Source organism: Rousettus aegyptiacus, unplaced genomic scaffold (genome assembly GCF_014176215.1).
Source record: "Rousettus aegyptiacus isolate mRouAeg1 unplaced genomic scaffold, mRouAeg1.p scaffold_m13_p_5, whole genome shotgun sequence".
In the NCBI taxonomy this organism is placed as follows: domain Eukaryota; kingdom Metazoa; phylum Chordata; class Mammalia; order Chiroptera; family Pteropodidae; genus Rousettus; species Rousettus aegyptiacus.
In genome coordinates this window covers 81,933,380-81,960,065 of record NW_023416308.1, presented here as the reverse complement: position 1 = coordinate 81,960,065, position 26,686 = coordinate 81,933,380, and the positions used below count along the sequence as shown (strand labels likewise).

At 35.2% G+C, this 26,686-nt stretch overlaps 1 protein-coding gene across 9 annotated transcripts in view; it reads left to right on the top strand.

Annotated features, from left to right (window-relative positions):
- The window catches only part of STK33 (serine/threonine kinase 33), a 125,676-nt gene that overhangs the window by 7,908 nt on the left and 91,082 nt on the right, over positions 1-26,686 (top strand). Inside the window, exon 1 of one of the 9 annotated variants that reach the window (XM_016147394.2) lies at positions 3,125-7,836. The exons of 7 other annotated variants lie outside the window; for them this stretch is intronic. The gene's annotated coding sequence lies outside the window, so the exon portion shown is untranslated. Of the gene's footprint in view, positions 1-3,124; positions 7,837-19,014; positions 24,692-26,686 lie in introns of those variants that run through there. One more of the 9 variants, XM_016147395.2, reaches the window with a different exon arrangement.

Here is a 26,686-nt window from a genome sequence, read left to right as displayed (position 1 = left end):
TAATCTAACTTATGGTTGCTAAGTGGACCCATGTGGCTGCCTCCTTTGCCATCTTTTCTTTGAATCATAACCTTATTCCACTTGACCTTCTGGGGAAAGAGAAGAACATAGAAGAGCTTGCTTCCTCCCAAGCTGGAGAGGGCCTAAAATTTTCCTTCTAGCCATATGGGAGGAACAGGAAGAGCCAGGTGAACCTTTTCACAAAGAAAACGGGGTGATGACAAAGCTTTTTATCTCCCATCGAAAGCTTCTCTCTTAGGAATCATGACCTAATTGATGCTCGGCTATGAGAACTTTTTCCCCATTGGAATGGAATGATAAGGATGGGGGCCTTGTGTTCCTTTCCGAGGTTCAAATGTGCAATGTAGAAAAAGCTTAGGATTGGGGTTAGGCTCAGCTGAGTTCAAATTTTGGCTCTGCAGCTGTATCTCTGGGTTCTTTATTTATAAAATGGGGCTTATAGTCCCAATTTCCCAGGATTATTATGAAAAATAAATAGAATATCATATGTAAAGTGCCTGCCTGACAAATCTGTAGCCCCTCAGTAAATGCTAACTTCCCTCCTCTCTTTTCCAAATTTTCTGGGAACTTTGTATAAATCGGTACTAATAGAGTTTTTTAAAAACGCATTAGAATGTTAGAGTTCTAAGGGACCTCCATACCCATGGCTGTAACACTTTGCTGGATTTGTCAAAGCTCTTTTTGTGTTTATTTACTTGATTTAATTAGTTTTTAATGATCACTTACTGTATTTCAGAGACTGTTCTCTGTATGTCTGTCGTAGTCAGTGGAGGAGAGATGACAGATGTACAGGACACAAAGCCTGACACGTTCTTATCATTTCACTCACCCTCACTTTTCTCATTTGATTCATTCATTTACTAACTTATGAGCCAGGCACTATGCCAGGTTCTTGGAATACAGAGATACAATCTTTGAGAGCTCACAGTCGCTTGTGAGGGAAGCAAAACCACGTAATTGTAATAGCCTATGGGAGGTGCTATAAGAGATGTATAGATTGGTCCTATGGGAGTTGGAGGAGAGCACTCCTGAGTCTGCTTGGATAAGTCATGGAAGGGTGAGCAAAAGGGGACAGGAATCTGAGGTAGAATGAACAGCAGGCCCAAAGGCCTGTAGGTGCGAAAGAGTACAGAGGTGCTTAAGAGAGTTGATATCCAGGGGAATAATCAGACTCAGTGACTGGACAGATAGCAGTGGCCAGCTTACGAAGGGCCTGTTATGCTGGGCTGAGATTTGAGGAAATTTTGATCAAGACAGAAGCACAGTTTGTAGTTAAGAATTAATATGTATCTTGGCCTTATTCTAAGCATAGCTTAAAAATATCCTTTTCTTTGTCTTTTGTTTTTAGTATTTTCTCCAAGCATCTGCTGTTTTGGACTTTTACCTTCCTAATTCACTTCTTACAGCATCTTGCCACTCTTTATCATCCTAGATTAGCTGCCTGTCTTCTTAACTCATGGAGAGCTCCCTGTGTGGCTAAATACATTTTCTGGAAGGGGCTATGTCCTGTTTGTCCCAGGACTTAGTAGTAAGAGAGACCAACCCATCGCATTAGCTAAGACCTAGTGGAGAGAGAAATATCAGAGAAGGCCAGGTACATGGGGAAGGCCTCCTAAACTAGTTATAGCCTCCCTACCCATCTCCCGTAGTCACGCACTCACCATCTCTGCTCCAGGGCTATCTCTCTCAGGTCTCTCTTGCTTTGCCTTATTCAGAATAATTGAGGGCCTAAGGAGTGGTCCAGCAGCTTGTTGGTGGGCTCCATCCTCCATGGATCCAGTCACTTATCCCCTCAAGACACAGTCTAATCTGGCCCTTCAGGTATGAAGGAACATGTCTAAATTTCTGGAGGTCACTAATGTAGGACTTCGTTCTGAGATCCTCTCCACATTATAGATCATTGAAGAACTGGCCTTGAAAATTGGTTAGTAGTAGAAAGGGAGAAGAGTGGATATGACATCTCTTTCCAAATATTTGAAGGGTTGTTCAAGTATAGTAGGTAAGGTGCCAGATTTTGGTCTGAAATTCTAGCCCTACTTCTTACTAGCTTTTTTTTTTTTCTTCTAAATCCAAATTCCTTTAACTGTAAAATAATTCAGTGATTCAATAAATGTAGCAGGCAGTGACTCTACTGATCAGATCTGGATTTTTGAAGCAGATCAAATGTTAGTATTTTAGCTTTTTGAGCTCAACCTCTAGTGAATTGAACTTGTAATAGCTGTATTTATTATATTCAGAATTGAGTGAGTTGTTAATAAGTCTTTCCTTAGACCCATATTATCTCTGTTTTACAGACTAATTTTTTTCATAGGATTTTCATAATTGTATCAAATGTTCATTCCTAGAATGCTTAACATGTCTGATTGGTAAGATCTCCAGGGAACATAAACAGTCTTAATTACATCTAAAATTTGAATTTATTTGATTCTTTATCTATTTTATTATTATTATTTTTAATTTCATTTGATTCTTTAGATGAGATTAAAAGGATTCTTTTTTAAATAAAAGGCTATGATTATATATACCTAGACTTATTGCTGATTTAGAAAGTTTTGGTCATATTACATTTACATTACCAATATCTCAAATAATTTAGGTTGTAGACTAGTATATAGTTAACTTTTTCAGAACAAATAGCTTGATGACACTATCTAATTTTCACTACCTCCCCCCCACGCCCATTTTTCTCATTACTGTCTTTGGATAGCATTGAATTATATAGCTGTTTCCTCAGTACGTGCCAAGACTTGCTCCCTAGGAAGCAGAAAGTCTTTGGTTTGACTCTTTCCCAAATATCTCTTTCCTAGTAAATAAATGTTGGTAATAATTTGTATAATATAACTTTTGGTTCTAGATGTCATTTTTCAATAGAGATATTGATAAATTGAATTTCACCCAGAGGAGAGAGAAGAGCCTGGGATAGTGAAGGGTCTTTCTTTAAATGATATGAAGAGCAGCTGAAGGCCTTGGAGATGTACAAAAGATGGCTAACACCTAGGACGGTGGTCCCCAACCATTTTGGCACCAGGGACTGGTGCTGCTATGAGAATCTAATGCCTGATGATCTGAGGTGGAGCTGAGGCAGTGATGCTAGAGCTGAGGAGCAGCTGCAAATACAGATGAAGCTTCGCTGGCTTGCCTGCCACTCACCTCCTGCTCTGCTGCACAGTTCCTAACTGGCCATGGACTGGTACTGGTCTGCGACCCGGAGCTTGAGGACCCCTCCTGTAAGGCACATGACCAAGGGGACACATGCTCATTTTTTTAATATACAGAGGACTGAGACCTATTAAAAAGAAACTAGGCATATAAGAAGGACAGACTAGGCATGACCTGTCAGAAGATTTATAGGGAAGTAACTTTGGTTCACTATGAGGAGAAACGTGCCATCATTTGTATCCAATGGAATGAGCTTTTGGGGGATAGCAAAGAATGAGCTCCCTGTCATTGGAAGACTTTGCAGTGTCCATGTCAGCAAACATCAGATTGTCTATGAAAGAAATTCCATACTGTACCAGATGTTTTTTGGTGTTCTTTCCAATTCCTGGATTCGGCGGGTGCCTCCCCATTCCTGCTGCTATAATATGGTTACTTCTCCATTCTAGGTTTTGCTTTAATGATTTATATGATTGATTTTATATTCCCGAATGTACCGTAGCACAGAAGGTTATGATGTGACAGATACAAACTTCCTTACATTAAATTTTTGTGTGGGTCATTCACAAAGTGGGCGTATACCACATGCGCATATCCACTTACACACACACATCTGCTTTGTATAATTGAGTTGTTAGATTTTCATGATTTTGTCTTCTGTTCATACTGTTATAAAATATTATGCTTTAGAGACTTCTGAGTCTCATAAGAATATGTTTTCTATTTTGACATTTATCAAATTGATTTAAAAAATATAGCTCTGTTAAGTCTTCAAAACAGAGCCAACAAAGAGCCTTTGTGGGAATAAGAATTAAAAACTGGTGGTTTTATTGTGAGATTATTTGAGAAATATCTATAAATAAAATAGTAGGAACATTCAATTAGTGTCTTATGTAGTTAAGACTAGGAAGTGGGAACACTATAGTCATTTTGGAAAATTGTGTTTTCAGACTTGCAACTAATTGGATTGTCAAGTGCAGTATTAGCGGTTTCAAATGGCATCACAATTCATTACAATTCTGACCTGGGATAATAGATATGGAGGTAAAATGAAATCCATCTTCCTTAAGAACTACTGGTTTTATGAAATGATTAAATCTGATTTTAAAATAAAGCATTAAGTGCAAACCATTAAGAGTTCAAAAAATACTCATAGGTCCCATGAAAGAAGATTTAGAACATTTAGCTTTCAAACAGTTTGCTCGTCGTGGATGAAAGGCCTTTAAATCGATGCAAGTGCTCATGCCAATAAATTAATAAAATAGGGGAAGTTGCACATCTTCTCTTTGGAATGGACTCATCCTCCAAGGATGATGGTTTTCTTTCAGAACAGACTTTCTTCTGAAGTGGTGAGGCATTAGAGAAGTCTGTTTTCTGAGATGAGCATAGCTCAGTATGGGTGCTGTTTAGGCTTTGATTTGGTATTGTGGAAAAAAAATAATCATGCTGGCAGAATTTCCCTGGCGAGAAAAATACACGTTTTATAGGACTTTTAGAATTCTTTAATACTTTTCATTTAAAGAGCCCAAAACATATGTGATTATTGTCAGATGACATCTCTCTTCTATGAACTCGTGGACAGCCCGGGCCATCGGTGCTGGAGAATATGAAATGCCCTTACGTTCACTGGAGAGAAGGTAAATCTTTGGCAGACCTAGAGAATGAACAGATTCTGACTCTGATAAACACAAATCTTCCATTGGGTAGTCTTTTCTTCTAAATCTAGCCTGAATACTGTGCAATGTAAATAGTGATATTTAATGGGGAAATAGTGATTTTCCAAGTATTTGTGTATCTGATACAAATACAGAACAAATGAATTTATTTCTTTATGTCTGAACATTTTAGAGTCATGTTACTAAGCTAAAATATGACAATGAATTTCTGTTGAGAATATTTAATATTTTTCTTCTTTTTACCCCTTGATCATAAAACATCCTCATGTATCTTTCTCAAAATATTATTAGTAATATTGGCCATGGACAACTATTACTGAAGTATTTGAATCATTATGGTTTCTTAGATATCTAGCTGGGGCATGAAATAGCTTTTTCTTCCACTTTCCATTTCTGTATGTCCCCCTCCCCCACATACACTTTATTGTCTCTATGCTTCTTAGGATACATAAAGAACTCTACATGAAGCTCCTTACTTTATAGGCTTATTCGTCGAGTGCCAATGGGATGAGACTGAGTAGTCATTATTTCTGTTATTAATTCATATTAACTTTAAAAAAGTTTACCGAATTATCTGAGTGTTAACTTTCAGCAATTTAACTTCTTTCAGGTTTTTTTCTCTTACATTTGTGGGAATTTTCTATGACTTCAACTGCTGCCTTTCAGCTTATTTGTGTAAATCGATTGCTGTTTTTCTTCCTTTCTCTTCCTCCTTTTTCTCCTTTTCACAAACAAAATACCTACTGCTCTGTGAGTTGTGATAGCCCTAACAATTTTAATGACACCACCTCTGTCTTCGAGAGAGCCTGGTTGTGGAGAGGTATATAAGTAATATATCAGAGTGCGATAAACGTAATCCTAGAGCTCTTTATAAATTGCTGCAAAGTGTGGAGGATGGACAAACTTACTTCGTGTGTGAGGATGGGGAAAATAAGAGAATTGAAAATTGAGGTAGAGGTCAAGATTGAGTATTTATTAATTTTTTGATCTTGTCAATGTTGTTTAGTCTGCATGGATTTCAGATATTGATTTCTTAGTTCGGTGTGGTGTAATTTATAGTTGGCCAGGAGATTTGAAGCATGTATTTTATATCTTTAAAAGATTTCCTGTGATAGATTTTTTTTTTTTGGTTTCCAGAGGATTCGCAGAAGATATATTATTGCTTATGATTTCTTGCCTCTGTATTGCTAGAAACTATTTCTACCTGTTCTTCAGAGAAACTTATTTTGCCATTTCCTGAGGATTCTGACCTGATCACTGGACAGTCAAAATAATTAGACTCTGCGTCATATTGAGTGTATTCCTAATGCTCTCAACTTCAGTATTTATTAGTATTTTACTTACTTGGTTTACTTTAGTTTTAAAAACTCCTTAAACTTATTGTTGTTTGTAAAATATTCACAAATCTTGTGAAGCCCTATTTGTGATATTAAATTATTTATTCAACAGATATTTAATAAGACACCTACCATGTGGCAGGCATTTTGGTAAGTACTGGGATAGAAGAAAGATGTGGTCTCAACCTTCATAGTCTACAGTCTACGAGGGAATAGAGATAAGTAAATAGGCAGTTGAACAAAGTGCTCTGATAGAGGAAGTGCGTGGTACTACTTGACTTGCAGGAAAAGCACCAAATCCAAACTTGGGGGCCAGCAGAGAGATGTTTTTGTATGAAGTGCCATCTAAATTATGGTTGAAGGATAGGTAGAAATTATTTAGATAAAAAGTAGAACTGTGGGACATAGAGTTTCAAGCAAAGGAAATAACATATGCAAAAGTCTGAACCTGAGAGACATAGTAACTGAAAGAATTTTAGGAACTGAAAGAATAATGACAGGAGCCAAGGGCTGAGGTGGGGAAGTAGATAAGGATGAGGCTAGAGACTCTATCATACATATCATATTGCCACATTGACTCTATCATACATATCATAAGCCACGTTGAATCTAGACTTAACTCAGGGTAATAGGGAGAGATTGACGGGCTTTAAGTAGGGGAATAGCATCACTAGATATGCATTTTAGAAACTTATTTTTGCCTGCAGTTTGGAGGACATACTGGGAGAGGGCTAGAGATAAAGAGATCAGTTGATTGGAGGCTGGTATAGTAATCCAGGTAAGAGATATTGGAGTTGAAATGGGCAAAAGCGTAACATGGCTAAAACTTTAAGTGGGATGAAGGCACAGATTAACGGGACATTGTTTTGATTTCCTGTCTGATGAAAAACTTCTGGATTTTTCACTGTCGTAGAACAAATATAACATTAAAAAAATCATATTTCTGTTGAAAATAGTAGTAAATACTATAAAGTGTACCAGGCATAATTCTAAGCACTTTATATTAATTCATTTATACTTTTCAACAATCTTATTAGGTAGCTACTAGTATTATCTCAACTGGACAGATAGAAAATTGAGACATAGGTTAAGTAATACACCCAAGGTCAGATAGCTAGTAAGTGCCTAAGCTGGGGTTTGAACCATGACATTTTGGTGGCAGGGTCAGTTGTCCTAACACTGCTCCCCAATCCAGGGAGTTTGGGATACTCGGCCTAAGCCCTCCTCTCCAACTGTCTGTCTCCTATTCTGCATCCATTCTGAAGAGAAGCAGATTAATGCTAAAGCTATTTAAAGGTGGAAGCAGCATTTGTGAATTTAGGGAGAGGAAGGAGAGTATAACTCTTAGATTTATGGTTTGGCCACTTGGGTAACCATGCGACCATTCACTGAAATAGTGAGTCCAGGAGGCAGAGAAGGAATAGCAAGTCCAGGCAAGCACTGAGGGTGGGAGAGCAAGGTGAGATAATTATAATTGTTGTGACCATGTTGAATTTGAGGGGCTTGTGGATCACCGTTGTAGATAAACTCAGTAGGCAGTTGTATAGGTCTCAGTTGTTTGCTACCACAGTGGCTGAAATTCAGGTAGAGACCTGTGGCTACCAGATCCAGGACAGCTTCTGTGAACCAGGTCTTGTTTTGCATAGGTAAGAGCCTTCTAGGTGAGAGGAGAACAGTATTCTTGATGACTTCCTAGTAAGAATGGACACTTCCTGGTAAGAATGCAGGTCGAACGAGCTGTGAAATGAAAAGATCTGAATCATAGGCATTTTTTTTTTCTTGTAAAACATATGGACTTTGACAAATCTCTCTTTTTCTTTGGCTTCCATTTTATTTTATTATTTTAAAATTATCTAAATTCGTATTTAGTAGGTTGCCCTTCAATTAAAAATATTCACTTACAGAAGAGTAATTAAAAGCAGCTACTCTGCTTGCCTTCTAGTCGTTGCAGAATTAGAATCCTCTTTAATGAAACTTCTGTTACTGAGATTTTTATTCCAGGAATCGGACTGAGGTGTTTGAAAATATTTTATAAATAGTAAAGTAGGGATACAAATATACATTGATGGCATTTGGTGTTTAGTATAAATTATGTAGCTATGTCTCTATATAGTGGCAAATGTCCAATGATTCTTAATTGCCTTGCTTAGGAAATTCAAATCTTTAGCTTATTCTTTGAGGTCTGGGCCAATCTCCGGTGGTTATACAATGGACAGAAATGTTTGGATGTCATATCTTTTTGAAAGAGAAACTAGCAAAATTCGATCACTGAGAATAAGAAACAAGAGAAAAGGAGATTGGTGATGACTACAAGTACCATTTAAAAGAGAACATGATAACTTTCAGGCACTGCGCTAAATGATTTATATACATGATTTGATTTAATTTTCACAGTAGCCATAATTTTCCCCATTTTAAGAATGAGGAAGCTAGGGCTTGGAGTCCTTGCCCAAGGTCATACATTAATATCCGGCAGAGTTGGGACTTAAACCCAGGTCAGTTTATCTACAGAACCTCTGCATGTAACTATTATACCATATATTCTTTTAAAGTTTAATTATTTTTGAATATATAATAGTTGTACTTGGTACATAATTTAAAAATAGAAGGGTATGCAGTGAGAAAGTCTTCCGTTTGTCCCTGTCCACTTGACGTTCATTTACCTACAATAAGTATCCTTTCAGAAATGTTCTGTATATATGTGTGTGCATGTATAAATTAAATATAAAAAATATATAATATACTTATAAGTAGAATTTCACCTCTGTTTTACACAAATGGTACTAATGTAGGTCTACACCTTCATTATTTTTGCCTAACAATATATAGGAGATTGTTTCAGTTAAAAAAAAAAAAGCATCTTCATTTTTTAAATTGCTGCATTCCACTGTATGGATGTTTCACTAGTCCCTTATTGAAGGGCATTTCAATGTTTTCCAGTATTTTGTCATTACAAACAATGCTGTAATAAATAACTTTGAATTTAAGTTATTTTGTGCATGTGAGTCCACTGTGTATGCTAAACAGGAACCTAGGGGATTGTTCTGAATATGGCAAAATTCACTATTGGAAGAGCTATATTTCATTACTAGTATGGAAGTTTTTTTTTATTCCAAATACAGGTACATGATAAATCAACAAATACCTGGGTGCTTTTCTATTGGCAGGGCTCCACATTAAGCGCCGTGATCATATATATGTAAGGGCTTGTAGATTTCAAAAAAAAGAGAGAAAAAAGAAGATTATGGCATAGTTGACTGACTTGGAATGAGAGATGTCTGCATGCAAACAGATATTTACTCAATAGAGTGAAACCTTCATTCCTAAAGAAAAATGACTCATTACTGCATTGAAGAACTTCCCTGGAGAGGCACTGATCAGTGTTTGACCCTTAGTAGGACTGTGGTACAATTCTTGCTCAAGAGAGTTGCCATATAAAAATGGTTGTACTGGCTCTGTTGCCATTCAGTATATCCAGAAAATGGGCAAAAGGGAGTTTTTAAGATCTATATCTGAAATGAAGAATACCAAAGTGAGTGTGTAAATAAAGAACTGCAGAGCTGTAAGATGGAGTGGAGTGAAAGTGGTACCTATGCTTACGTCTTCATAACTTCTGCATTGGTCGACTATAAGGCGAACATGAGCATAAGCATTAGTATCACATAGCACCTTTGTATTTTTCTGTGTTATTGAGGGGGCAATTACTGTTTTCAGGAGTAGTTCTAGATATTTTAAAAAGAACATGAGGATAGAAAAATAATATGTTTATGTGCCCAGATAAACAAGCTTAAGGAGAGCGACATGGCAGAATCAAGAAACATACCTAAGATTATTCTGCTTACAGCACATTGCATAAATAGCAAATAAGCGAAGTTTGTGAAAAGTCATGTGGGCTTCTGAAATTTGAGTCAAAACTGAGTTTGATTTGTTCTCCTAATATTCTAATTTATTAATTATACATTCTTGGAATACCTTTTTTGATTTTTCTTTCTGATTGTTTTCTGTTTCTTAGTTATTAGCTTTAGAATCTATAGTTAATGAACTCTAGAATGCAGAGTAAAGTCATTTTAATTAATGAAAAAATTTAAATCTCTTATCTAGAAATATAGCTTCTTAGTTTATTCATGTTATATTTGTGAGCATAATCATTGCATATAAAAGAGTGATACTCTCATATTTTGATAGTTGTATCATATTAGCTATTATAGTAGTCTGTTAACTATATACTAGATACATTTTGGGGCCCCTGTCCTCCTCCTTTTCTTCTAAATGAATCTTCCTGTTGCACAGCTTCTGTTTTGATGCATCTGAGTTCCTACCATTGCTAACTGACCTTCCTCAAAGTCTAATTAGAACAGGGTTGGCTAATTGATACATAGGCTTTCCAGCAGTTTATGACTTGTGTTGCTTGGCTCATAAAGGTGGAACGATCACATATTCTTGTTTGTGGAACATTTGACCGTCAGTCTTCAAGGACGACTTCTATTTCTCACAGTTTTTCAGTTTACTGATGTGGGCTCTGAGGTTGCAACTGCGACCTTTTTAAACATCTAGTTCAGCTGGGGCTTGTTTTTTTCGCTTCATCTGTCTGCATCTTCACTTGTCACTCTGTATGTTCTGCACATTCTCTTTGCTGAAGAAGGAAGAAACAATAAGAAATAACACATTTTTAGGATGGAATCATACATAGAGCTTATTACTCTTTTGTTCTTTTATGGGCTGTGACATTTTTATAGAATGCTATATTTACATTTAGTCTGATATCACAAATTAACCCATTTATAAAAGAATCATTCAACCCACTGCTGTTATAAAGTTACCATGTTTCTGAATCAGGCATTAGTTTCTAAATGTTCTAATGATAAGATCCAATTTCTGATGATGGTCCTCCAAGTATTTGAAGATAAAATGGAATGCAACAGTTTGGGGTTCAGTTTGGTACTTTTGGAAGTTTTGCTGGACCAAGAACTGTCGAAATCTATTGGGTTGTGGTAGCTTAGATGTAGCATCTTACATTAAGCTCCCGTGTCCTGGTGTACTAGTTGGCAGGTGTGATGATTCTCCTTTTATAGCTCAGAAGACTGAGATGCAAAAGTTAAAGAACCTGCCCACGAAGGCGCTCTGTTCAGCAGTACAGTAGGAGTGGGATCTGAGGCTTATTCCACCCTAGGGATCATACTTCTCCGAGTCTGTCTGATTAAGTACTTTCAGGTAATGCTACAGCAGTCTGCTCCTTGTTCTCGGTCACTTATTGTTGATCAAGGAATGGGAATAGATGATAGTGATTTGTGTTAAAAAAAAAAACTGATTATTTATTTAAAGTTATATTACATGGTACATTCCACTCGGGTCGTTTCTCATAAATTTGTCAAAATAGTATGAGCATTTTTTTTACAAAAAGGAGATTCTAGGCTTATTTAATTTCTGCTTTTTCCTTAATATTTTTTTATACTTTAAAAAGGATGTGGACAGGAACAAGGCAAGGCTATCCACTATTGCCACTGCTATTCAATATAACATTGGAGGTCCTAGGAAGGGTAGTCAGGCAACAGAAAGATATAAAAGGCATCCAAATAGGAAACAAAGAAGTCAAACTGTCACTATTTGCAGATGACATGAAAACCTTAAAGACTCAATAAGAACAATACTAGAAACAATAAACAAATACAGTTATGTCTCTGGATACAAAATCAACGTTCAAAAATCCATAGCATTCCTATACTCTAATAATGGAGTGTCAGAAAAAGAATGGAAAAAATAATTTCTTTTGTAATTGCAACAAAAAGAATAAAATACCTAAGAATAAATTTAACGAAACATGTGAAGGACCTATATAATGAAAACTACAAGACCCTATTAAAAGAAATCAAAGAAGATACAAAGAAATGGAAAGATATTCTGTGTTCTTGGATTGGAAGAATCAACATAGTTAAAATGACTATATTACCTAAAGCATTATACAGATTTAATGCAATCCCCATCAAAATCCCATTGGCATTTTTTAAAGAAATAGAACAAAGAATCAGATTTATATGAAAGCATAAAAGACCCTGAATTGCCAAAGACATCCTGAGAAAAAAAATGAGGCTTGAGGCATCACTCTGCCTGACTTCAAATTATACTACAAAGCAACAGTAATCAAAACAGCATGGTATTGGTAGCAAAACAGACATACAGATCAGTGGAACAGAATTGAGAGTCTAGAAGTAAACCTATGTTTATGTGGGCAAATAATTTTTGACAAAAAAGTGAAAAATGTACAGTGGAGAAAGGAAAGCCTCTTCGATAAATGGTGCTGGGAAAATTGGAAAACCACCTGCAAAATAAAATTAGACTGTTGTCTATCACCACACACCAAAATTAACTCAAAATGGATTAAGGACCTGAAACAATAAAATGGATAGAAGAAAACATAGGAACTAAACTCAAGGACCTTGATCTTAAAAAGGATTTTATGAATTTCACCTCAAAAGCAAGGGAAGTAAAAGCAAAAATAAATGAATGGGACTACATCAAACTAAAAAGCTACTGCTCAGCAAAAGAAACTATCAACAAGGTAAAGAGACAACCACCTCAATAGGAAAATATATTTCCAAGCAATGCCTCCGATAAAGGCCTAATATCCAAATATACAAAGAACTCATATGACTCAATAATAATAACAATAATAAAGAAAGATCCAATTAAAAAATGGGCAGAGGATCTGAACAGACACTTCTCCCTAGAGGATATACAAATGCCAACAAACATATGAATAGATGCTCAACATTGCTAGCTATTAGGGAAATGCAAATCAAAATCACAACGAGATATCATCTCACACCTGTTAGAATAGCTATAATCAACAAGACAAATAATAACAAATGTTGGAGAGGATGTGGAGGAAGAGGAACCCTCATACACTGTTGGTGGGACTGAAAATTGGTACAGCCACTATGGAAAACAGTATGGAGGTTCCTCAAAAAACTAAGAATTGATCTACCATATGATCCAGCAATCCCTCTACTGGATATTTACCCCAAAGACTTGAAAACCCGTATCCAAAAAGATATTTGCACACCAGTGTTCATAGCAGCATTATTCACAATGGTCAGGACATGGAAGCAACTGAAGTGTCCTATGTTAGATGATTGGCTAAAGAAGCTGTGGTACATATATACAATGGAATATTACTCAGCCATAAGAAGAGGTGAAATACTGCCATTTGTGACAACATAGACAGACCTTGAGATAATCACGCTAAGTGAAATAAGCCAGACAGAAAAAGTTGAAAATCACATGATATCACTTATATGTGGGATATAAACCTAAAAGCAACAAATGAACAGGACAAACAGAGACTTAGGGACATTGACAATAAACTAGTGCTTACCAGAGGGTAGGGGGTAGGGGAGGAGTGGAGAGGTAGATGGGGTAAAGGGGGTCAAATAGAGGAGAGTGGGGGAAAGTGAAGTGGGTAAAGGTGATCAAATATATGGTAGCTGAAGGAAACTGGACTTTGAGTGGTAATCATACAATAGAATATATAGATGTCAAACTATAATATACACCTGAAAATTATATAATTGTATTAACCAATGTTACCCCAATAAACTTAATAAAAATAAAAAGGATATAGAGTATAGTTTTTATATTCTGAAATTTGGGAAACATTTTCACTTTAAATTAGCATCTTTAATTTCCAGTTTAAAAAATGTATTTCCCCCACAAAGGAACATATTAACATTGTTTCATTATAAAATACATAAGAAAATCTGAGATCCTTGTTCCCTGTATTTACTTAGTGCATTTGACTTACTTCCTTTTAATGGTACAAGTAATTTCCTGAGTCTTACTTTGAAAACGATGAAGGTTAAAGTACATTTACAATTAGGTCACAGTCTGAGATTACAATACATATTGTCTAATATTTTAGTCTATAAACCTTAATGTCTGTTTTACTCTTTCTGACAAGGACTAGTTCTTAAACCAGTGGATTAATGCATGAGATTAGTTGGATGCCATTCCTTTGAAACATTTCGATGCTTCGGAAATAAGTATCTGATAGTTACCTTATGTTAATTTTTTTTTTATTATTTTAAGGTAATTGTAGGCTCACATGCAGTTGTAAGAAATAATGCAGACAGATCCTGTTGGACTCTTTACCCAGTTTCTCCCCAATGGTAACATCCGACATAGCCATAGGACAATATCACTCCAGGAAATCGACATATACACAATCCATGCACCTTATTCAGATTTCACCAGTTTTACATGTGTGTGTATGTGTGTGTTTCTCTCCTCACCTAAACTCAGGCCGCCACTGATCTAGTCTCTATATCTATAGTGTTGTTATTTCAAGAATGTGATATGCATGTACTTTTATTTTTTTCCCCTCCTATGCACGGTGTCTGAAAATAAAACCTATAAGCAAAAAGATTCTTAATATTTGCTTCTGCGTTGTTAGTACTATAAGGTTTTCTTTGATCGAAAGATAAAGTTATCACCTTAATGTTCACTAGATGCATTATCTTCCCTGGGCATAAATTATCGTTTTTATATACTAAAATGCTGAGTTATTCAATCTGTATAATTGACACATTCAAAAATGCCTCTAACTCAGCTTTCCACTTAAATAATTAGTTTTCAGAGAGGCTATTTTGATTATTCAAATTAAAGTTGCCCCCAAATTTCTCTCAATTTAATTGTCCTCTTATTTTCATTACAGCACATAGACATTTTATTGTTTATTTATTTGTCCCTTTTTTCCCTCTGAGAATATAGCTCCGTGAGAGTAGGAACCTTATTTGTGTTTTTTCACTTCATATTTCCAGTGCTCAGAGTGGTACCTATATATAAAATGCTGTAATTGAATGAAATGCATTTCATAGCTCTGAAAACATAACTTCTAAGCACGATTTTAAAAAATTTGTTCATAAATTTTAATTTTTTAATGATGCCTTGACTATTCCTGAGTTTTGGTGTATGGTGCTGAAATGTTTGAATCATTTTACTGTAATTTTGTCAATCAGCAATTTGGAACATTGACTACTAGGGAGGTAGAACAATTCTTTCACGTACTATTCAGGGTTGTTTAAAGTCATCCAGTAGTCTTGTGAATTGTTAGAACTCTGCAGTATCTATCACTTGCTTCATTTTATAGTATTGCTGTTAAGAGTTTGGTCTGGTAGCAAATTTCCTGGGATTGAAGCCTGTTTTTATCATTTATTAGCTGTGTGGCCTTGTGTAAATTACTTAACCACTTTATGTCTTGGTTTCATAATCTGTAAAATAGGGATAATGATAGAACCTATTTTATAGAGTTGTTACAATAGTTAACTGAGATAATGTTTTAAAAGAACATGGACCAGTTCTGGGCACATAAAATATATTTCATAAATATCAGCTATTATTATTGTTAGTGTGAGATAGTATCTGTTTTATTCACACATCGAGCAGTTGAAATAACACAATTTATGGCATATATCTAATCGGATAATTAGTAATGTGTCATAAGAGTTTTGTCAATAATTGGAAAATGAATTTCAGATTTATTTCATTTTCTTTTTTTTAAAATGGTTTCATGAACAGCAAATAGTTTGGAAAGTGCTAAAAGGAAATGAAATCTTAAAGACCCAGGAATATACCCTTTTGATTGTTGGTTGTAATTCTTGCTTTGAATGAGAGAAGTCACCTCAGAACATAGACAGTTCTTTTGTTATCCTTGCAGATCATGATCACTAATATGAATTTCCCAGACAGTGGTTTAATGCTCAAAGTGAGGTGAGAGGCAGTCATGGAAAGGATTAGGAAGCTATTGCTGCTGTTTGTTTTTTAGCTCCCCTTCAATCCTCCTCTTAGAGCTCTCTCTTCATTCTCTCCATCTTGGATACCTAGTTTCTGCTTGCTGCCCTCACATACCATCCTACAGACATTCTGTGTACCTTCTGCAAGTGTTTATTACTGATTGGCTAACTCTTCAGACTCAGTTAGTCTCTGTAGTATCTCCCTCCCCTGTAATTATAGACATATAGAAAGTTGCAAAGAAATATACATGGAGGTCCTGTGTACCCTTTTTCTATTCTCGAGGCCCTACTTTTAACGCCTTGCAATAACTGTAGTTCAGTATCAATATCAGGAAATTGCCATTGGTGTAATCCACAGACCTTTTTCTATACAATTATTAGTGTGCGTTTGTGTGTGTGTTTCTTTGGGATATTTTATCACATGTGTAGCTTTGTGTAACCATCATTACAATCAAGATACCAAACTGTACCATCGCCATAAGGCTCCATGGTGCTGCTACTCCTTTATGGACATCCTCCCCCATCTGTAACCCCGGCAACCATTAGTTTGCGCTTCCTCTCTATAATTTTGTTATTTCAAGAATGTTGTATAAATGGAGTCATAAAACATGTGACTTTTTAAATTTCTTATGTTTCACTAAGCGTATTTCCTTCAGCTTCATCTATAAAAATTTGTTGTATTAATAATTTGTTTTATTTTTATTGCTCAGTAGTATTCCTTGGTATGAATGTACCACAGTTTGTTTAACTGTTTGCTTGTTGAAAGACATTTGGGTAGCTTCCAGTTTTTGAGTGGTACTGATGAAGTTGCTACGAACATTTGTGTAGAAGTGTCTGTGTGAACATAAATTATCATTTCTTTGGGATAAATGCCCAAGAGTACAATTGCTGGGTTGGTAAGTCCATTTTTAGTTTGAAAGAAACTGCCAAGCGATTTTCCATTATACACTAATTTTTTCCATATCCTCATCTTCATTTAGTATTGTCATTTTTTAATCTTAGCCTTTCTGATTAGTGATATCTCATTGCGATTTTAATTCACATTTCCCCAATGGTTGATGATGTTGGTCATCTTTTCATATGCTTATTTGCCATTTGTGTATCTTCTTTGGTGAATTGTCTATTCATGTGTTTTGCACATTTTCTAATTGGATTAGTTTGTAATGTTGAGTTACAAGAGGTCTTTATTTATTCTAGATACAAGTTCTTTGTCAGATATGTGATTTGCAAATATTTCACAGAGCAAAAAGTTTTAATTTTGACGAGGTTAACTCACCAGTTTTTCCTTTTAATCTGTTTTGTTTTGAAAAAACTGATATGTAGTTTGTTGAACTTGGATGTTTGGGTTTATAGTTTTATCATGGTTAGAAAATTTTCAGCCATGATTTCTTTAATTTTTTCCTTCCTTTCTCCACATAAATGGAGTATCAAAATGGATACTCTTTTTGATACTTCATTTATATGAACACTAGATGCTTGATATTGTCCCACAAGTCACCGAAGCCCTGTTTATTTTTTCCTTAGCTTTTTTTTTTCTCTGTTTCATTTTGGTTCATTTCTATTGATATGCCTTCAAATTAATTGATCTTTTCTTTGGGAGTATCTAAACTGCTGTTAATTCTATCCACTCTGTTTTTCATTTTAGGTATTGTATTTTTCATCTGTAGGGATTCATTTCATTTGGGTCATTTAAAAATATATTCTATTCTCTAAATCATGTTCATTTGTTTCTCTATCCCTTTAGACATGTAGAGCATGTTTTAAATCATGTTTATAATACAGTTATGTGCCACAGAACAATGTTTCAGTCAATGATGGTTTTCCTTCTCCCAGGTATCACAGTCCTGTGTTGTCTGTCGTGGGCTATCTGTAAACTATTGTGTCATATATATTTTTTTCCAGTTTTCTAGCAGCTAAAGGCAGAAAGGTAAATCTGTTCCCTGTTACCCCATCTTGACCTGCAGTAGAAATCGTCTGTGTGTGTGTGTGTGTGTGTGTGTGTGTCTATTTTTAACAACTTCATTGAGATATATGATTGACATATCATAAACTTTACATGCTTAAATTATACAGTGTGATTTATTTTGATATATGTGTATACCTGTGAAACTATCACCACAATCAAATAGTGAACAAACATATCCCTCAACCACAAAAATTCCCTCATGCCCCTTTTAATACATCCCTCCTGCCTCTCCCTGCCACTCCCCCCATCCCTCAGCCTTGATGATTTTTTACTATAGATAAGTATTTACTAGAATTTCATGTATGTGGAGTCATCCAGTACTCTTTTGTCTGCCTTCTTTTTCTCAATATATTTACTTCGATATTCATCCCTGTTGTTGTGCCTTCTTATTGCCAAGTAACATTCTACCACAACCTATTTATTCATTCGCCTGTTAGACATTTAGGTTGTTTAGAGTTTTTGGCCATCACAAATAAAGCTGCTATGCACATATTTGTATAAGACTTTTTGTGAACATATGTTTTCATTTATTTAGTTTTGGTATATACCTAGGATATACCAAATTGGAATTACTTGTTCATAGAATAGAACTTTAGAAGAAACTGTCAGTTTCCTAAATTAATTGTCCTATTTTATAGTCTCAGCAGCAGCATGAGAAGGTTTCTGTTGCTTTCCATCTTCCCCAATACTTGGTTTTGTCATCTTTTTAATTTTAACTTTTCTAAAGTGTGTGTAGGAGTATCTCATTGTGGTTTGAACTTGCATTTATCTAATGACTAATGATTTTGTAAATTTTTTCATACGCTTATTGGCCATTCGTATATCTTTTGTAAGATGTCTGTTCTTTCGCCTCTTTTTGTGATGGGTTGTTTGTCTTTTTGTTATTGAGCTGTAGGAGTTCTTTATAATTCTAGATACAAGTCTTTTTATAAATATATGTATTATAAATATTTTCTCTCAGCCTGTGGCTTGCTTATTCATTTTCTTATTGGTGTCTTTTGAGGAGCACATTTTAAATTTTGATGAAGTCTAATCCATCAATTTTTCTTATGTGGTTAATGCTTTCTCTGTTCTTTCTAAGAAATCTTTAACTTATAGAAAAGTCATGAAAATATTCTGTATATTTTTGACGAGCTTTGTAGTTTTAGCTTTTGCATTTATTTCATCATCCATTTCAGGTTAATGTTTGTATGGTGGAAGACAGGAGTTGAAGTTCAATTTCTTTTTTTCATATGGATATGAGTTGCTTCAACACCATTTGTTGAAAAGACTTTTCTAATTTCTTGAATTACTTTGCCACTCTTGTTAAAAGTCAGACGATTTCTGTTCTGTTCCATCAATTTGCTATCATTACTCCAATACGATGTGTCTTGATTACTGTAGTGTTATATTATGTCTTGAAACCAGGTTGTGTGACTCCTTTAACTTTTCTCTTAAGATTGTTTTAGCTTTTCTATGACCTTAGCCTTTACAAATTCTTTCTGGAATCACTTTGCCAATTTCTATAAAATGTGGAGTGAAATTGAGAATTAGAGAAGAGACCTTGATAACTACATGCCTTGTGACGTTTCTTAGAAGTCATCTAGTGGGCCTTCTCTAGAAAATTTTCTGTAGGAAAACTGGGCCTTATTCTACTAGAACTTCCATATCTTTTAATTTCTAAAAAAGAAGTTGCTTTGCCTAGGTACAGAGTTGCTTTGTCTATTTTAGTGTCTTTGGTAGAACTGAATTGTTATTGTGTCAGTCTTAAGAATATGTGCTGATTTAGTACAAGAAAAACAAGATAACATAGCACATCATTAAGGCTGTCTACAAAGAATGTGTAAGAGAATGAGCTTTATCCTTTATCATATAAGAATTGATCTTCCTTCTGTTATATTTTATTTTCTAGACAGGTATTAAGGAAATATTCAGGGATACAGTCTTTATGGCACTATACTTAGTGAAGTATCAAATGCTATAATGAAGTAGCTTTATTGCTTTTATATTTCCAAATGAACTTGAGTTTTCCAAAAACTTCATGCAGCCTATTTTTTTGCTGTTATTTTGAAATGTATGCTTTAATAGTGTTACATTTCTTGGCGACCTTAAATTGCAGAAAGAATTATATGACAGTATGTATGATTTCCGGAATTTATCTCACTGTACTGCAGTATTTGTTTTTGTAATTAGTTCCGAGTTGCGGTTTTACATATATAAAACATTATCCACCATTTATGATTTTAGTTGTATAAAATGATTCTTTTTAGTCTCTGGTAGTAAATACATGTAATTGTTATGAATAAGATCTTAGAAGAACTTTTATGTCAATTTAATAGGTTCATGTTTGTATTGAATAACTGAATTGCAACTTCAAATTTTAATTTGGAATGTTCACAGAATAAAAAAAAAATTGAATTAACTGAAATGAATCAGGGCACCTCAGAACAATGATGGAAAGAACTAAAAACTATGTTCATTTTATTAGAGTGATCATATTGTTTTATGAGAAAAACAAGCCATTTTGCTCTAGATAGCAATTATTTGTGGTAAAGAAATACTCTGGAATTATAGATGATTTTTCAATTTTATGGGCATTTCTGTCAGCTGAAAATAACTGCTGATTTGGGCTTTCCTTGGAAAAGAGGTGGAAATTATATTTTTAACTTTGGGGGGATATTTTAGTCATTAATCAGATATATTACTCTGTAAGCAGTGGAATACTGTTTAAAATATTTAGAATTCTGTGATGTAAGCCTAATCGAAGAAAAAGTCATTCGTGAGAAAGTGCTACATGTATGATTTAGAGAATCTGAGATTGATGATGCAAGGTGCTAATTGCCCTGTGCACTGTCCATGTGGGCTTGTTTTTTGGTCTAGAAGATAGTGTATGGTGTTTGTTCTTTATCATGCCGTTTTGGGACCAAAAAAAAAAAAAAAAGAGAGAGAGACTTTCCATTATTTCCCACAAAATGTTATTCACTTGTTTCTGATTTCCCCTCCTTATTATATGCAAACATAGTTCATATATTTCTGGAAATGAGAGGACTCACTGGGTTAGTGTTAAATTGGTTTGTTACAGCCTAATTCCTAGAGAAATGTGTTCCTGCCAGGACTCTTTTGCCTTTATTCGTATCTTCTGAAATTATACTTTGCCTCTAACTATAATCTCTTCCAGGTACAAATAATAATAACGAATAATTTTATACCAATTAACTCTGTACTACACAGTGTTCTATATACTTTTCATGTATTGACCCATTTGATCCTTACCTCAATCCTATGAGGTAGGTAATATTACTTTTACCACTTCACAGATGGGAAAACTGAGACAAACATTACCTAGAGAATGTAATTAATGCCACTGACCTGTTATTTAAAGGATGATTAAATGTTAAATTTTATATTATGTATATTTCACTACGCTAAAAAAAAGAGACAGTGGTCAACTATGAAGCTCTGATCTTAATCCTGTTCTCTTCTGCTTAGCTTGAATTGAGTGGGAAATCTCAAGTAAACGTTTATTATCAGTGTTTTAAACACTAACAATGTTGTAAATTAGACAGCTTTAACTATATTAGAGACATCTCCAAGAAGCTTGTTCAGTAATTATTTTAATTTCCACTAGAGGTCAGTCTATCACCTAGCAATGTGAATATGGTTTGCTTTCTGTTGTTACTGAAAGCAAAATTTCAGGTATACTAAAATTAAAGAAGTATGCTATGAAACAGACTTGGGTAGCTGACTAATTTTCAAATTAGAAACATAATCAAAGAGTCGTATTTAAAGTAGTGAAAGCATATATGTCTATTATGAAACCCAATATTGGCTCAATAGATTGTATTTGTAGAATTTAATCAAGATATCCTGTGAGATGATATCTGGCATAGAAAAAGCTAATGACCTTGACTTTTCTTTACTGCCTCTAAACTACACATTAAACATTAAACCAGTTTTGGGTTACTAGTACTTTATATTTCTTTTCTGGATTCATTTAATTCAATCGAGGACTTAGAATATTCCTTGAGAGTAATGAAAGGAATTATTTAGTATTAGGATTTCCTAATAGATGCTGTCTGGTAAGTTTAAGGCAATATGGGTCTAAGAATATTTCTAAATTTCTAGAGACTTTTATTTCTGAGCTTTCAAGTTTTAGAAATAACAAAGTATTAAGATGCAGAAACCAAGAGTCTTCATTTAGAAGCAGCATTTTGAGGCAACGTCTATGGTTGTAAAAGAGGAGAAACCTATTTTGAAGGGAATCAAATACAGTTATTTGGAGAGTCTAGCATGGTCCTGAGTATAGAATAACCTTTCAGTTGACCAATGTTGTTAGTTATATGTAAGTAATGGTTCTGGCTACTGTAGGTTAAATAAAGCCTTTTAGGCAGCCTTCAAACTAATGGAAACAATCTGACTTGATTTCAGATTTGTCACACTGGAAGTGAATGGAAACATGCAGGAGAGGCCAGGCGAGGGAGGGAAGTTACACAAGAGAGGTGTGTCAGCAGAGTTTGTAAGTCTGGATAGGTAATAAATTAAATGTAAGGGATCATTAGGAGAGCAAGGGACAAGAGATTTTTGTAGATAGAGGTTAATAGGCAGAAACAGACAAGGTATTAGGGTTCCAGGTAGACAAGTTACATCTAAGACTCAACAATTCTTCAAAGGCAGCAGAGAAGGAAAAAAATGAACATGAAGAGTTTATGATTTCAAATTCTAACAGTACCTTTCCCTTATTGTGTACTTTTAATGCATCAGGTACTGTGCTAAGGTACTTTAAATATATTATCTTATTTTCTTCTTATAATAATCTCATGAGGCAGATTCCGATTCCCTTTTACTGACTAGATGACTGAGGCTCAAAGAATTTCAGTAACTTGCCTGGGGTCATATAACTTGTAAATGTAGAACTGATATTTGAACCCAGGGCTTTGTGACTCAGCTATGAAACTCTGCTTCCTGATGTAGAAGGTACTTCTTTTTTTGCCCCAGTTTTATGTTGCCTGCAGTGTAGAGATGGTCATAGGCTTACATCTGGTGGGAAATTAACCCTATAGGTAAACCCCATTATAACAAAAGTAGAGGGTTATAACTTCCTGGGAGGCGGTGTGGGGATATTTTTGTTAAAAATGTGAAGTTTCTTCACCTTTGCCTATAAATCACAGTAAAGACCTACATTCTCCATGTGGCAGTGATTAGATCGTAAATCCATCCCTTGTACTTCTTGCTACTTTGTTGTTTTTTTTTCCCTTTTCCTAAACCCACTAATTATCTTACTAGGTGTTCTCTGTTGGCTTGGTTTTTCATAAATGACACTACTGGAGGTGCCCTCTCAAAGACTTTCTAGAGCCTTAATAGGAAGAGTAGTGGGCCAACCTAAAAGGAAGTTTAGGGATCACTAATTTGGTCTGTCAGTATACTTTTGTCACTTTATTTTTATACCTGCAGGCAGCAGTGCTTCTGAGACCTTTTGGTCCTTTAAAGATAGCTTTGATCCTAGATCTCTTTCTGCTTGGGATATGTTTTTGAAGGGATGAAGACAGAATGTCAGCTTTCTTCTCCCAAAGGCACCCGTTGCTGAATTTCCCCTGTAATCTAGGGCTTTCATCATTTCCTCCATGTTGATGGTGGCACTGGACCTGGGGAATAGCATTTATCTTTTGTTTTTTGACCTAAGTGACTGGTTAATGGTGAAAGGGCCATCAGCTAAGAATGCTTTTAATAAGGCCCTCTTTCTTGTGGTCTAGCCCGGGTCTATCTATGGTCAACTGCAAAAAGTATTTCCCAAGTTCTCTCACTCTTTTCATCTAACTTTGCTTAAAGGTGATACTTGGGAAGAGTACATCTACATGCCATACAAGGGCAAGCAAATGGAAAGTTCTCTTTATACAGCTTTTAATCTCTTGGGTAAAACTTTTATTTATTTTGATATAATAATATAGAATTCTTAACCTAGCAGTATAATGTAACTAACACTGGATCCACAAGTGCAATAAATTTCTTTCTAAGCCTTTAGCAGAATTCTATGAGGCCAACATGCCTACTTTCTTCCAAGAAGGTTTTGGGATTAATTTTTAATCCGCGAATGCCAAAGTCATCTCTCTCCTCTACTCGCTGTTTCATAGAGAAGGAAGACAGTTGATGAGAATTTGCCTACAACCAAACTTATAAACCAGCTTGCACCTGCACTCATCTGTGCTGCTTCGGTAACTTCCCACCTGGCTTTCTTATTTGTTTCCACTCTTGACTCACACCCTACAACTAAAGTCATAGTTTACAAATACAAATCTGATCATATCACTCTTAAAACTTATTATTTTGCGGTGCTTTTAGGATACAGCCTCAAATCTTTACCATATGTACAAGGCCGTGTGGGAGATGGCTCCTTGTCTACTTCACCATCTTTGATTGACAACAGTATAACCAGTCTTCACAGTCCAGCCATACCGGCCCTCTTTGATTGCCTTTAATCTACCAAGTTCCTTCCCGGATCCTCCTTTTGGAATGCATTCTTTGCTTTTCCTAGCTAGCTGCTCTTTGTTCTTCAGATCTCTGCTCAAATGTCACTCTTTCAGAGAAATCCTAATATAGTCATATCTCTTTTAATTATCAAGTTAATTACATTATTTTCTACAGGTTTTTATTGCCAGAAAGTTCAGGGTCTTCCTTTTGAGGATTTTCCCTTCACTTTGTGGGTTATCTAAGAAACTAGAGGTTCCAAAGGAGTGTTAGTTTCATGTACCAGGTGGAGAGTGAACTGAAATTCTGGTAAGTACAATATAGCCTTTGCAGATAAAGACTGTTGATGTTGAAGACTGATCATGTATAGCCCAAAGGGGCAGTTTGTGTACTGCATTGTGGAGACCTGCCCAAACTTCAGAATGTATCATTACTTTATTTTCTCAGTCATTGTTCCTCAAAGCATAATCTTGTGTTATGGTTGTTTTAGGATGAGCTAGAGTCACCCTTCCTGTATATACCCTTGGGTTCAGTTGAGCTTGAGTCACCAACTCAGCCAGCTCTTGCCTAGCGAGGACTGTTTCAGTGACATTTATATCCCTTCTTGCCTTAAGACTTTGGTCAGGGCCATGTCAGATTTACCCCAAAAGGCTTCCCAAACTTTGAATCCCAAGGAATACTCCCTGAAGGCCTGTGGGCTTTGCATTCTAAGAGAAAAGGTAGTTGTTTTAGTTTGTACACCCAAGAAAGGCCCTGTTATACCCAAGTATAAAGTACTTACTCATCTTGCAATCTAAGGGGAGCAACTTAAGTGACTCTTCACAAAATAAAGAAAATTAGCTTCAAGGAGACTTTTGTCTTTTCCCATACTGAGAAACACCTCAGAGATTTTCTAGCTAAAATAATTTAATCTGTATCTCGTGGGCACTCTATTTATTCTCTGCTTTAACAGCCACCCTTTTACTCACTTATTAGTCTATTATCCTGGTGATTATTTGTTTAAATGTCTGTCTTCCCTACTACACTATCAGCCCCAAGAGAATGAGAGCTATTTCTGCCTGCTTCACTGACATATCTTTAGTGACTCTCAATGTGCCTTGCACATAGTTAACATTCTATGCATATTTGATGAGTGAATGGAATTGTAAGTTTCCCAAAGTAGAATTTTAATAGTAACTTCTAAAAATTACTTCTAAAATTCAGACAATATTTTTAAAAGTTAGGGCATGTTAATCATATTCCCTGTCATAGGACTAATTAAAACTCAACAAATAGAATGAAAAACAAAGACAAAAATTCCATTAGGAAGTAATTAGGAAATGGCTCAGTTCCAGGCTATGGACTGTTATCTAAGAAGTACAGTGAAATATGGCTCAAATCTAGGAAAGATGTTAAAAGCTTATACACACTTCTCTAGATTATAAGCAGAGTAGAAATTTCACTGAAATTTACAATATTCTAAATTACATTGAAACATACAATATTATATTAGTTTCGGGTGTACAACATAGCGATTAGACATTTATGTACCTTGTGAAGTAATCACCCTGCTAAGTCTAGTGCCAGTTTGACACTATACATAGTTATTAAATCTTATTAACTAATATTCCCTATGCTGTACTTTACATTCCCATGATTATTATTATTACCAGAAATTTGTACTTCTTAATCTTGTTCACCTTTTTCACCAACCCCACTTGCCCCCTTCCATTTGAATTTGTTGTCTGTATCTAGGGATTTATTTCTGTTTTGTTTGTTTTTACATTCCACATATAAGTGAAATCATATGGTATTTGTCTTTCTCTGTCTGACTTATTTCACTTAGCATATTACTCTCTAGATCCATCCATGTTGTCACAGACAGTAAGATTTCATTCTTTTTGATGACTGAAGTTATCTTCCTTTGTATATATGTACCACATCTTTATCCATTCGTCTATCAATGGATACTTAGGTTGCTTTCATATTGTGGCTATTATAAATAATACTACAACGAACACAGGGGTGCATATATCTTTTCTAAATGGTGTTTTGGATTTCTTTGGATAAATACCCAGAAGTGGAATTGTCCAGTTGCTATTTATGCATTTTCCACAGTTATATATGAGGTACTCCAGTGTCCTTCCAATATATTCTTTTTATCTGAGCTAGTTCAAGTGAGAATTTTGCTATAGGCTTGCAACTAAAAGTTTTATCTAATATGATATAGGTAATAAAGACAGGCAGAGAAGATCCAACATATGCATTATTGGTGTGCCTGATAAAGAGGGCAGAACAAAAAGATAGAAAAATTTTAGATATATA